General features: G+C 42.8%; 1 long non-coding RNA gene across 1 annotated transcript; it reads left to right on the forward strand.

The window, feature by feature from the left end:
- On the forward strand, window positions 1-1,312 carry LOC135184692 (uncharacterized). Its single transcript, XR_010306125.1, has 3 exons — window positions 1-40; window positions 205-264; window positions 353-1,312. It is a non-coding gene; the product is annotated as an uncharacterized LOC135184692 (long non-coding RNA).
- The last annotated feature ends 13,620 nt before the right edge of the window (window positions 1,313-14,932 follow it).

The following is a 14,932-nucleotide window of genomic DNA, read 5'->3' on the forward strand; positions in this document are numbered from 1 at the left end:
TGCCCAACTGGGCAGAGGGATCCTCCTCCCATCATCTGTGGTGAGTACCCCGTGGTGTGCACTGGGTGAATGGAGTGGGACAGCAAAGGCCGGGGGGCCTGGTGGCCCCCCAGATAGCCAGGACAGGAACTTGATGATCATTCTAACATCACACATGGATGCTGGTTGTGCCTCCTTACTTAAGCTGAGCTTCTCTCTGTTTAGCTGCTTCTTTCTGCTCACTTACAACAAGCTGAAGTACTTGGTGGAACTGGAAGCTTGTGGGTGAGTAGTATTGTGTTGTCATAGAATTGTTTTGGTTCTTTGTCATGCTTTTACCCATAAACTCTGTTTTTTCATTCCACATCCCCAGGTGGAGCTCCATGGACTCTAGTTTATTGTTGATGTAGAGGGCAACACTCCCTACTGCACCTACTGAAGAGTCTATAACCATCTATCCCTCCACTCCAATCACGAGATCCATCCCCCCATGTCTCAGTGATGCCAATGATGACATAACCCTGTACACTTTCAAACTTGCAATGATCCTGGGGTAAAATACAAATATTTCAGGCAGAGGGAAGAGATGCTGCTGAGCCACTGGTGTGAGCTGCAACAACACATGGCTGCCTTTAATGGGCCACAAATGAGGAGAGGCTCCGTGCAAACAAAGGTGTGGTGTAGAAAGGCTGATGCAGAAAGGGAGGATTTCTGAATCATCCCCATTTATGTACTTGATTTTGAAATCAAACTGGCCAGTAGGCACTGGCACCATTGTTCTGGTCAATGAATTTAAAGCTTCCTGCATCCTTTGACCATGCAGGCACGCTGAGGGCAGTGCAAGACACCTGACACCTAAGCACCCTAGCTCTCAAGGCTTTGCTGGTGCCAAACCCTTATTGTTTGCTCATCTGACTCACTCCCAAACCCCATCATGATAGAAGGAGGAAATCAAGGGTTAAACCTGCCTGAAAGGATTCATGCCCTGCCAGGACAGTAAGGCCAGTATGTTATCTAACATATATGCAAAATAGTCTTGTTTTCTTCGAAGTCTGTATCATTAAGTGATAATTCTCTTCATCCACAGCTCTAAGCAGCCTAGACAATAATTAAATATTCTCTCCCTAATCTTGTCAAATTGTGTGGCAAGAGACACAGAAGGCTCCTCGACAAAGGAGGAAACAAATCTTTTCATTGAAAATTCTGAACAGTCAAAAGATTTCAAAAAAAATAAGTTGGTCACCTGTAAGTTTATAGAGTACCAAGTGTTGGCTTACAAAAACAGTGCATTCATCTCAGCTGGAACTGTTCTAAAATAATTATTCCTCTTGCCTTTGTATTGTCCATTTCTATTCAAAGGCAAACAAAAGAACTTTAAGGGTTTTCCTTCTGTTTTTCACAGCATACATTGAAAAGCTCTTTAAAAATGTTTTCATGCTTGACAGAAAACATTTTGTTTCTTTTCAGTTCTGGGCCTAATCCTGTTCAATATCTTTATTGATAGTCTGGACCAGGGGATTGAGTCCAGCATCAGTAAGTTTGCAGATGACACAAGGTAAGGAGCAGGTGTGGATATGTTGGAGGGTAGGAGAGCCCTGCAGAGGGACCTGGACAGGCTGGAGAGATTGGCAGAGGCCAACGGCATGAGATTGAACAAGGCCAAGTGCAAAGTTCTGCACTTTGTCCACAATGATCCCAAGCAGCACTACAGGCTGGGGACAGAGTGGTTGAAGAGCAGCCAGGCAGAGAGGGACCTAGGGGTACTGGTAGATAGTAGGCTGAAGATGAGGCAGCAGTGTGCCCAGGTGAGCCAATGGCATCCTGGCCTGCATCAGGAGCAGTGTGGACAGTAGGACAAGGGAGGTTATTCTGCCCCTGTGCTCAGCACTGGTCAGGCCACACCTTGAGTACTGTGTCCAGTTCTGGGCTCCTCAATTCAAGAGAGATGTTGAGGTACTGGAAGGTGTCCAGAGAAGGGTAACAGGGGTGAGGGGCCTGGAACACAGCCCTGTGAGGAGAGGCTGAGAGTGTTTAGCCTGGAGAAAAGGAGGCTTGGGGGTGACCCCATTGCTATCTACAACTACCTGAAGGGAGGCTGTAACCAGGTGGGGTTGGTCTCTTCTGCCAGGCAACCAGCAACAGAATAAGGGGACACAGTGCCAGGGGAGGTATAGGCTGGATGTTAGAAGGAATTCTTGCCAGAGAGAATGATTGGCATTGGAATGGGCTGCCCAGGGAGGTGATTGAAGTCCCTATCCCTGGAGGTGTTGAAGAGAAGACTGGATGAGGCACTTAGTGCCATGTTGGTTGGATAGGACTGGGTGATATATTGGACTGGACAATCTTGGAAATCTCTTCCAACCTGGTTGATTCTATTATTGTATGATTCTAAAGCACCCCTGTGGAAAAGCCTTGGGGGTGCTGATGGGCAAGAAGCTGGACATGAGCAGACAATGTGCACTTGCATCCCAGAAGGCCAATCACATCCTTGGCTACATCAAAAGATGTGTTGATGTCAGATCCAGAGAGGTGATTCTGCCACCTTGCTGTGATGACACCTCACCTGGATTACTGCATCAATGTGGAGCCCTCAGTATAGGAAGGATATGGACCTGATGAAGTAGGACCAGAGGAGGGTCACAAAAATGATCGGGGAGTTGGAGCACCTCTGTTATGAGGACAGGCTGAGGGAGCCAGGGTTATCCAGCCTGAAAAAAAGGAGGCTCCAAGAAGACCTAATAGCAGCCTTGCAGTCCCTGAAGGGGTCCTGCAGAAAAGATGGAGCGAGAGTCTTTACAAGGTCCTGTGGTGATAGGAAAAAGGGTAATGGATTTAGATTTGATGTTAGGAACAGGTTCTTTATGAGGATGGTAGAATACTGGAGCAGGTTGCTCAGGGAAGCAGTTGGGGCCCCATCCCTGCAGATATTCAAAGTGAGGCTCGACAGGACTCTGGGCAGCCTGATCTAGTTGAGGACGCCCCTGCTTACTGAAGGGGGGTTGTACTAGGTGACCTTTGGAGATCACTTCCAACCTAGACCATTCTGTGGTTCCATTTATTCTATTGCTTTTAGCAATATTGCTGAGAAAGACTTGCCATAATAAATTTGGCTTCTAAGTGCCTTTAAGGAATAAAGCTGTAAGAATAATGAACAATCTCATTTGTATTAATCAATATATTTAGTTTCTCAGGGCATACTATGCGAGTAGCAGCTAGGTAAGAAATCTTCAAAAGCATAAATGTGATTTCATTACAAGAGTGTTTACTTAACATGGTCTACTTGACTCTTAAATTATTTCAGTTTTGTGTTGATTTTAAATGTGACCCAACATAAATTCAGAAGTCTCCTTAGACTTAGTGATTAACCAACAAACAGTTTATAGCAATTTCTCAACTCGTGGCTGGACTTGCTTAGGCACCTGAAGGGCTGAAATTGAGGATCTCCTGTACTGATCATCAGGGCAGAAGTTTAGATTCATCTGCAGAGACTGTGAGGAAAAACTTTGGAGAAGACAAAGCACTTTGGCTGGTGATGGGACTCCTCTGCCAGTCTTGCAGTTGGATGTCTGCTGCAAACTAGCTAGGTTCATTTACAGTAAGGGGGAATCAACAAGCATTCCTGGACGTTCATACCAGTGGGAGGAACACGGGGAGTGTAGGGCCTTCATCCCTTAACAGGCTGTACCAGGAATAGTCATCCAGGTTAGGTCTGATGCCTGCCTTGGTACCTATCTTTAGGTAGCTAGAGTCTTCATGAAGACCTGCAGACCCCTGCATCCTCTGTTACAAAGTGTCATAGAGCAGTGCTTGTGCATTGTTTCCTTGGCCTCTGTGCAAAGAACTGTAATTTACTGGAAAATACATTCCAAAATATTACTGAAATAGCCCTCTTGAGTACCTTACATCACTGACAGAAATTGAGAGGGCAAATCTCGAACTACTGTAAATCACACTAGCTCCATTGATTTCAGTAGAGCTGTATTTATTAACTGCTGCAGAGGACCTGATCTGAAATAATTCTGTAGTGCTGTGTGCATTTAGAGTTAGAAGATTTATGGATTGTATAGCAAAGCTAAGAAGCCTCAGCATAACCATTCTTAATGACCAGAGTATTTCTTTGTCTTAGAGGGTATAAAACCCCCTAATTTTATTAGCCATAGTGGTGTAAAGTAGGAAAATTTATATCTGAGATACAGCTGCTATGAAAAATCTTAATCCATTGAAGTTTATATGTTCTAATGACATATTCCTGATATAAGGTCATATCTCAGCTGTCTGGGTCTCAGGATTGGAAGGAAACACTGTGCATTGTTAATAAGTTTGCTCATGACTGAGTGTAGTGTCTGACACATATGAAGGCTGTGCTGTCATTCAGCAGGACCTGGACAGGCTGGAACATTGGGCAGGGAGAAATTCAGTAAAACACAACAAGGTCAAGTGTAGAGTCTTGCATCTGGGAAAGAACAACTCCATGTAGGTTGAGAATTGATCTACTAGAGAGCAGCACAGAGGAGAGAGATGTGGGGGCACTGGTGGATAGAAGGATGTCCACGAGCCAGCAATGTGCCTGGAGACCAAGAGGCCAGTTGTATCCTGGAGTGTATTAAAAGGGAAGACAGAGTGGTTGGAGAGCAGCCAGGCAGAGAGGCCTGAACATGAGCCAGCAGCGTGCCCAGGTGGCCAAGAAGGCCAGTGGCATCCTGACGTGTCAGGAATGGTGTGACCAGCAGGACCAGGGTGGTCATTGTGTCCCTGTACTCAGCACTGGTTAGGCCACACCTTGATTGAGTATGATGTCCAGTTCTGGGCTCCTCAGTTTAAGAAAATGTGGAAGTGCTCAAATATAGCTAACAGAACCAATACAATTATAGGGTGCCTTCCCCTCTCCTCCATTTGGAAACAAAAGAATTAGATTTAGAGAGGAAAAGGTAAACCACACCCAAATAGTCTCACTTTGATTTGGAAGTTAAAAGAAGAAAACCTTTAACAATAAATAGAAGGTATGTAAGGTAGAGGAGTTACAAAGAGGTATAGGGAAGGGAAAAAGCCAAGACACAATATATACACAACCACAGTGATGGCAATGGATGGAGGCAGAGTCAGGAAGAGTTTTGTCCACCACGTGGAAGAATGGCCACGTGCTAAAACAAAAGCAGCAGAAACAAAGGGTAGTCCTAGCAGGCAGGGCAAGAGAGAGTTACCAGTAAGTGCCTCTGGTTTTTATGGGGGGCTGGACAAGAAGTGCAAGTGGGCTAACCACGACAGCCGGGGCCAGGTTCAGACCCACTCCCAGGGAGGAGTCAAGAGGACCTGGCATCAGGTGCAAGACCACCCCCTAGGAAGGTTAACCCTTTACACTTAGTCGCTATGTTTCCCTTCACTGTTTCCCTCTGCATCCAGGAAAGGATGGAGATTTCCCCTAATCCTCCTTTTGTTGTTAGTGAATTTATAGAATGATTTCTTATTCTCCTTAATGGCTGTAGCCAGTTTGAGCTCTAGCTGTTTCTTGACTCTCCTAATTTTCTCCCTGCATAGTTTCATTACATCTTTATAGTCCTCATGAGAGGTCTGTTCCCTCTTCCATAAGCCATCGACTCTCCTTATGTTCTTGAGGTCCAGCCAAGGCTTCTATTCAGCCAGGTGGGATGTCTTCCCCCCTGACTCACCTTTTGGCATGCAGGGACAGCCTGCTCCTGTGCCTTTAAGGCTTCCCTCTTGAAATATAGTCAGACTTCCTGGGGGACTTCGTTAATCAGTCTGCTGAGTAGGCCAAAATTTGTCCTCCAGAAATTTAAGGTGGCAGTTTTACTAAACCCTCTCCTTGCTTCTCCAATAATAGATAAAATCATCTCATGATTTCTGGGCCCCAGATGGTCACCAACCTTTGCTTCCCCCACAAGTTGGGGAAGTTCAGTTTACAAAAAGCAGGTTTTAGGAGGGCACCTTCCCTGGTTGGCTTTCTCACCAATTGTGTCAGGAATTTATCCTCCACACACCCCAGGAAACTTCAGGTCTGTTCTCTTCCCATTGTATTTCCAGAAGATATCCAGGAAGTTGAGGTCTCCCATAAAAACCAGGGGAAGTGATTATGAGAACTCTCTCCACTGCTTAACTTATGATTCTGTTAATAACTGATGTGTCACATTTCAAAACATAGATTTGGGATAAGCAAAGCCTGCAGGTTTCCATCAAGAAGGAAAAGGTTTTACTTTCTTAAATGCTTATGTTAGTGACAGGACTGGGGGGAATGGAGCAAAGCTGGAGGTGGGGAGATTCAGACTGCCTGTGAGGAGGAAGATGCTGAGCATGAGAGTGGTGAGAGGCTGGAATGGGTTGCCCAGGGAGGTGGTTGAGGCCCCATGGCTGGAGGTGTTTAAGGCCAGGCTGGATGAGACTCTGGCCAACCTGCTCTAGGGTAGGGTATCCCTGCCCATGGCAGGGAGGTTGGAACTGGATGATCCTTTTGGTCCTTCCAACCCTGACTGTGAGTCTGTGATTATGTGATTCTGACATCAAATTTATAAAGAGGTGCAGATAAAACCTTACTTGTGCCAATCCAGCCCTGTATGTGCAAAAAAGTTGCTAGTAATAAAAATATTTCACAAGAAGATCTTAATATGTCCTTTTTATGCCCTGTGTAAGTGTATGTACTGTCATTGTATCATGTAAGAATACAAAATACCCTTAGTTTAGTCTGTGTGAACCTTTACTCTTTTACATGATACTTCTTTTAGAAGGCTAAGCCAATCCCCAGAGCAGTTTCAGCAGAGGGCCAGCGGGTAAGGTACTTACGAATGTTCTGTCTGGATTCCACACACTGTAATCTCTCTGAATCAGTCTCTTTTGTCACTGCAGAGGTGATAGAGATTCTTGGCTGGATCTCTATATGGTGGTCACTTTTCTTTGAAAGCACAGATGAGATACCTGCATGAGATTAAAGCAGGGCTGGGGCTGCCTGACCCACCTGGCCTTGGTCCCTGCAGAGGGCTTTGAAGGTCACAGTCACTGCCATTACAGATTAATGCAGCTAAGGTGTTTGTTTCTTGCTGATAGTAGTTACTGTCATGAACAGCAGAGGGGGGAGTTGTAGCAATCCCAGCCAGCAGTGTGGCCAAGAAGGCCAACAGCATCCTGGCCTGGGTCAGAAGTGGTGTGAGCAGCAGGAGCAGGGAGGTGCTCATCCTCCTGTACTCTGCGCTTGTGAGACCATGCCTTGAGTACTGTGTCCAGTTTGGGTCAGCACAGCACAGGAGGGACACTGAGGTGCTGGAGCAGGTGCAGAGAAGGGCAACAAGGTTGGGGAGAGGTCTGGCAAACATGGCCTGTGAGGAGCAGCTGAGGGAGCTGGGCTGGTTTAGTCTGGAGAAGAGGAGGCTGAGAGGGGACCTTACTGCCCTCTACAGCTACCTAAAAGGAGGTTGTAGTGAGGCTGCAGCTAATCTCTTCTCCCCAGTTACTAATGCTAGGACAAGAGGAAATGGCCTCAAGTTGGAGGTTTAGGTTAGATGTTTGGAGGAAGGTCTTTACTGAGTGGGTGGTCAGTCACTGGAATGGGCTGCCCAGGGAGGTGGAGGAGTTGCTGTCCCTGGAGGTGTTTAGGAGGTGTGGTACAATCCTTAAAACACTTGTTTTTCTAAGCGTTCTTAGGATCCCTCTGTGGTTTCACTTTTTTTCCTGCATCCTTCCAAGCTTTTAAATAACTTGCATTTGCTTCTCTTCAGATGCAGAGAGGATATTCCTCTGTATGCAAATATGTCTCTCGAAATTCTGACACATATGGAGTTATGCATCAACTGGCCCATGAAGTGTGCATTAATTTTGTATGTGCTGAAGTAATTGGTAGAGCATTGATTTGTTATTCATTGAAGTAATAATGACCAGCAGCTTTAAATAGACCTTCAGTCTACATCATTTAATGTGTCCTGGGGGAAAAAAAAGCCATCTAAATTACTGTGAAGTGTTTTAAACCTTTCTTCCCATGTATCCTGTTCTCAAAAACAAACAAGAAACTGTTTAGTGATTTATTTTGCATAACATCAATGTGTATAAAATACAGTATATTTTAATTTCCTTGCTGAGAGGCCAGCTCTCTTATAATGCTAATAGGACTATTTCTCAATAAACTCAGTCTTTCTGCTGCTTTTGTATCATTCTGCAGCTTAGGTATCCTAATTATCCTTTTCTGCTAATAGAAGTTGTTTCTTTTCTTTTTTTTATGCTAGTTCATCATACTTTCTCATCACTTTTGAGCAAACATAGTTTGCCATCTGTTCTAATATTTTTCTTAGAAAACCATTTTTTTCATTGTAATTTTTTTAAAAGTCCTTTTACTTTTTGCTAGGAAACTTGAATTATTTTATGTATCTGTTTCAAGCCTGAGAAAAAGGGCTCGGTTTAACAGGCCCTCCATCCTTCTCATCCTTTCTCCCTCCCTTCTTCCCCTTCCTCTCAACTTTCCATATGCATGCCCTCCCTTAGCAGCTGTTCAGCTGAACTATGCTCTTTGCTGTATTTCCAACCCTCTTGAAAACCTGGAATAAGAGAAAGAAAAGGCTAATCAGCAGAAGCCTCAAATTCTTATAGTCCAATTAGTACTAGTCATGTTTTGAATGGGATTAGAAACTGACCTACAGCTGTTTAAAACCAAGCAAATGAAGAAAACATGTTGAGAGATAAAAAAAAAAAAGTGACAAATGTAGCTACATTCACATTTCTTAAGGTAATAAAGGAGTCTTTTGTTAGAAGTCATAGAATCATAGAATCAACCAGGTTGGAAGAGACCTCCAAGATCCTCCAGTCCAACCTATCACCCTGCCCTATCCAATCAACTAGACCATGGCACTAAGTGCCTCATCCAGTCTTTTCTTGCAATAAAGATATTGAACATGGAGCAAGCTTCCACAATTGATCATCCATTTGAAGATCTTTAAGTGTAATTCTCATAAAATTGTTCACGTTCTCTCTTAGGAGAAAATTTCCACATATCACACTTAGTTGCCCATATTTCTTCATGATAATAGCAAATGTATGTTCTTTTGCATGCTTTTGGGCTAAAGTCTTCCACCCAGAGTACACTGGGTAGTCTGTATGTATGTGCACTGAGTCCTGACTCAAAAGCTAGTGGTCAACGCCTGCAATACTACTATAGAGGAGACCTATAGCCTCATGTCTATTGCAAATTAGGACCTTAGAAAATATGAGTCTTAGTGGTTTCTAGAATGAGAGATCATCTTATTGCCTAGCTCTCTTCCAGGATAGTTGTATTTCCAAATAATGTAATGCTTGTAACCAACAGACTCATATAGAAAATGTCTGGCCATAAGATGCAGCCACAAAAAGCAGTTTGCAGGACGTATCTGAAGCTGATCTTAGCTTACCAGAAGGTCTTAATGAATAAAGCATGAGGAAATCAGTCATTTTTTGCTCTTGATAATCTTATTGGAATAATGCAAATTTTTGCTTGGTTTTATTACATATTCCAGCAGAGAGTGATATGCACTAAAGTTCTAGTGAACTATTGACTAACTCCCATAACTGTTGTGCAAAGTATAATTCATTATACTCATTTTACAGATGAGTAAGTGTGGAATGCCAACATCAAATGAGTCCCTCAGTGCTGTAGCAAAGAAGAGAGGCTGAATCTCTCAACTCACATCCATGTTTTCACCTTGACACACAGTGATGGGTATGTCATGTTCCTGTCAGTGATTTAAGTGACAGCACAGCTGTGAATATCTGGCACAGAGGAGCTGAGTCTCCCTGCAGTTAGCATTTATCTGCATTGAAAGATGTCCAGAGCCATTCAAGTAGTTTGTAGTTGTCACTGAGAAACTGAACAAAAGATGTGGATATTTTAATTGTTCTTGTAAGAACATTCACAGATGTCAAATAATTTTGAGCCTTCCTGGGAAACATTTAAATCTGGTTTGCTTCTCAGTGTTTGCCATTATGATTATCAAACGCGTTGTCAATTAAAGTCAATAGATGCAGCAGTTTCCCAGAGTATGGCTCTTAATACAGACCAGGGCTATAAAACATTCCTTCTTTTACCTGTTTCTTCTGTTCAGAGGGAGCATTCTCCCCAGAGGCAAAGCTCTGGTGAGCAAATTATATTCCAGCATACAAACACTAAGTGGCATGAGTCATCCTATGGCCACTTTGGTGTTTCAGCTGACTATCTGTTCAGTATGCTAATTACAAATTCAGCCACAAACACTGTTCAGGGGAGCATCATAAAAAGTTAGCTGGAAGTGATCTGTGTGGTGTCTGTTTTTCATTCTGCACACCATGTGGCTATTACAGTTGATGAATGGTGCCAGCTTGAACTGAGGAAGAATGGTGACTCCTCTGAGCCTGTCTACTGTGACAAGCATCATGTTTTGTGTGGTTATACAAAGGCATGGAGTTCCCACTTTTGGAGAGAATCAAAAGTTAGACAGATACTGGTTCAAACCATCTAAGTGTAGACATCTATGTCTAATAAAATACAAATTCTAAATCGTGAATAATGGAAATGAATCTGTGTCCTGAATCTGTATCTTGTGGAAGAGTTTGTGGAGTTTGTTATGGTAACAATAGTGGAAGTTCAAGATACAACTGCAGTGTAGCTAGCTATCACAACTGTGCTCAAGTGCATATGCAACTTGTATCATCATCACTTCCCTGAGTAGTTCAAGTGCTCACCAACCAATCTTCACATAGATGAAATGATTGACTGACTTGAGACAAAGGTGATTGATTAAAATTCTGTCTGACTACACGTGGAGACATGACTAACTCTTACAGAAGCTCTTCAGGTGACAATTTCAAAGAGTATTGTAGATTTCTTCAGGGTGTCCTAGGATCAGTTGACAGGCATTATTTATATACTTGAATGTGCTAATTAACATTGTGAGGAGAGGGTTTAGGTACTGCAGAGACTTTCTCCAGTATTTTCTGCCACAGAATTGACCAAATAGTATACAGGAAGCTTTCCTGTTAATACAATAAACTGTTTTGGTAGATGCAAAACCTCACAATGTATGTATTTTGTTTTTACACATAGAAAATGTTAGCATTTTGTTCGTAGATTAAGGTGATCAATAGAAATGGATCATGTGTGCACTTAAGTAGTTATGTAGGACCATAGATCAGTTGGTATATAAAAACACACTAAAACTAACATTTTGAGAAGCAGTTGATTAAGGACCCTCAAAGTGCACTTCCAACACCATGTCATGAAAGGCCAAAATAGTCCTAAACATGTCCTGGCTTGCACAGACATGTTTTCTGCTCTTGCTCTCTTCTGCTGATGGAGGAGGCAACTGTTGGAAAAGAAGACAAAAGCCTGGCGCCTTTAAGCCTTCTCCATGTCCCTTCCAAACATGTAAACGGGGTACCCACATGTGTTTATACATTTGTTTGTGTTTTGCCCAAGTAAGGATAAGCAAGCCTTGTTTCACCTAATACGTGGCAAAGTGGCATTCTGATTGGCTAATCTGTGGCCAAAGATGCCATTAGGCTTGGGCTACACTGATAAAATGAGAGGAGCAGGCAAACCAATGTGCTCTGCCTTATTGTGCTTCTGACTTATTGCTCTCTGCTGTGGCATCCTGCCATACTCTACCTGCTACATAATAACAATCCCTGATACTTTGTGTTTGTATACCTGGGAACTGCCTTAAGTTTACCAGGGAGCAGGCATCAAGTGTCTTCTTGTGATAGGCTCACTTAGCCAGCACGACATTGTGTCCATCTGCAAGACATTCCATCTGCGCATCTGCAAGGTGTCCTGCCTGCACCTCTGTGAACTTCTGTGCCAAGTCTGGAGTCAAGAGGAACCAGGATCAGGTCAGAGATTATCTGCCCCTCTCCCAGCAGCACCCTGTTAGAGCCTGAGAAGATTTAGATGCCTCAACAGCTGAGAGAATACACTGACAGAACTCCCTTCAAGTGTTTGGCTACTGTCTGGAAACTGTAGTTAGCCCTGAGCATCCAGAGATAACTTTTGTGAGTAAATTCTTAAAACCTCTTGTAATTGAATCCATTAGTATTCTGCCTTAAGCAGGAAGGAGCTCTTAAACCTCTCTAGTGGGCAAGCAAGAACATTTCTCCCAGTTCAATCAAGTTTAATGTTTGTTATATCATTGATAGTTGTTTCTTAAGTGTTCTGTTATTCCTATGTATAATTTTTTTCATGACTGTTGCAAAGTACCTATTATTAAAAATGATGGCCTGTGGCAAGAGTCCTGAATATCAAAACCAATAAACTATAGTAATTTTTGAAAAATGAAATCTTGCACCATACTGCCCTCACACACCACTTCAGTGGTCACTGGTCAGATTGTTGGAGATTTGATTCCCCTTCCATCATCCTATTCAAAATAGTCCAATAAAGTAGTGGCTTTGTGGGTTTTTTTTTTGTTTGGGTTGGTTTGGTTGTTTGTGGCTGTGAACTTTAATCTGTCTGCAGTTGTCTGTATGTTCCCCTGACTTACTTCTGAATTCTTTCTGGGGAAAACACTGTCATGTACATTTTTCTTCACCAATGCTGCAGTTTTTGTAGGGAAGAAATCTGGACTTGAAGCTAGAATCAAGGTGCACTTCCATGAATATGGACATGTATATAATGAACAAACACGATTCTGAGGTGTGCTGCAGTGCATAAGAATGATCTCTCTCTAGTTAGATGTAATGTACATGGAGAGACAAAGACTGCACAGGATGATTTAGACAAATGGACATACAACAACTGGCACAATAACCTACACAGAATGATATCTACTGCTGTAGTGGTTCTGGGCATTACTTGCCCGCCCCCCCCCCCCCCCCTTCCCCCCAGATTAATTCACCCAGACTAGACTCAGCCAGCTGGAAGTTAAGGAATGAAGCTTTCTATTCACAGCTTAGCACAAGATACAAGCAGGTATTTACAATATATTACAGATATTGACAGCTATGCACAGCAATATACCAATTAAAAATAATACAGAAACACAATACCCCTCCCAACAATCTGAGTACTCGGGATGGGTTCCCAACCACTCTTCCACCCTCTTTCCACACCTTCCCACCCCATCCTCTCCTTTATCTCAGGTTCTCTCTCTTACCTGCAAAGTGAGTTGGAGGAGGTCAGCAAGGGAGGGTTAGAAAGAAATGGTTAGTTGGGTTATGTGCAGGGTCCAGCAGATGCAGTTAATATGGCAAAAGGCAGGAAGGGACACAGATTGCCTTATCTATGCTTGTGTTCTGTTATTTATATGTCTCAGCAAACCTGTGAGTGGAACAGGGATCACTTTATTTTCCTTTTCACAGCCAATAATCTAATTTCTCTCATTAAAATATTCCAATTAGCTTCAAATCAGCACAACTGCTAAGACAATAGTTAATGTTACAGACAGGAGAGGGATGGTGTGGGAAGCTTTCTCCTGCAACGAGGTATGGAATGTAAACATCAGGCCCTGTGGTGGGAAGTGTCCTTGGAGTCTTACTGATTCCCAGGGGCCTAGGCTAACAGAACCATGAGCAACCCACGCACAGCTGTCAGGGGGTGGAATCTGCTGGCCCCCGGGGTGGACACAGCCCCAAGTGGGGCTGACCCTGGCCAGCCCCCCTGGGTGGTACTCACAGGTTGTTTACCACAGGTAACCTATCTCTGCCTTACACATAACTTGGGGCCAATCTGTACTGTCCACTTGTGCCAGCCCCAGGCTGGCTGGAAACACCTCCTCTGAACACTATATAAGACACTGCACTACCCTAATAAAGTTGTACTGATGTACTGATGCACAGATGCCTGGAAGCTGCTGTCTCGAGTCGTCAGTACCCCAATCTCACCTCTCGCCAGCCTCCCTACCCCAACAGGATGGAGAGGGTTAAAAAATAGTGGCTTGTTGACAGATGATGGAAAAGCTAAAATAAAATTGTCTGTCTCCTTGACACCAGAATATTTGGCTTTATGTACTGTCAGTAGAGCATGGAGCATAACTGAGAGTCTCTGTCAAAATGCCTCATCAGTCTGGTTATAATTACATGAATTGAACTTATGGCTCATTTAACTTAAGGTCATCTTCCATCCTGAGACAAATTACATTATATTCCCTCCCTTGCAGCCTACCATTTTTCAGAAGGGAAAACTGAAGAACCTCTGCCTACATGAGGAAGATGATGATGGAGAACTGTTAAGACCCTAAAAGAGAACATTTTATTCTGGAAAGAGCTAAACAAATTATGTTTCCCAAATATTTTCTCAACTATTTGGGAAATTATTTTCGAAGCTACTTTATTAGAATTTTGAAAATTTTGATGTAAAGAAAAGTCTAGACCCAGAATAACCTAAGAAGAAACTAACTTTGAGATGTGCTTGCATGTTCCTGGTTTACTTTGTCAGTCCATGGTATCCTACTTTCAAATATATCAAAATTTCAAGAAAGGAATGAAACTATATTGTAAATCCAAAAGCAGTTAACAACAACCCATCAAAGATGACATTTCATGGGAAATTGTAAGATGGTTTTCATATTAATAAACTGCTTGAAGTTATTTATGCATCATATGTATCCACAAAAGGCAGAACTGATTTTGTTAATCATGTGCAAAAACAAGAGCTACATTTACACTGTGTAACATAATTTGACTAGCTCTAAAATAAACACTGATTTCTAGCCAGGTTCTGGAAGACATTTATAATGAAAACAAGAAAACAAAAACTCATAGAGTGATTGAATTTCTTGTAGGCAATAGAAGAGCAGGATTTTAGGTTAAATGTACAAATGCCCAGTCAGGCCTTACTACCATTGTAGTAATTGAACACTATTTATAACATATCTCTTTTCACCAGCCTCAGACTTACTAAATGTTTATAATTCAATTTGGAGTGTATAGCTTCATGTTGGGAACAGTTATGTTTGATTGGTTTTGTTTTAGTGTATAATAACACACACCACTTACCAGATTAGTTAGCACTTGGAAATAA

Source organism: Pogoniulus pusillus, chromosome 21 (assembly GCF_015220805.1).
Source record: "Pogoniulus pusillus isolate bPogPus1 chromosome 21, bPogPus1.pri, whole genome shotgun sequence".
NCBI classification, from domain to species: Eukaryota; Metazoa; Chordata; class Aves; order Piciformes; family Lybiidae; genus Pogoniulus; species Pogoniulus pusillus.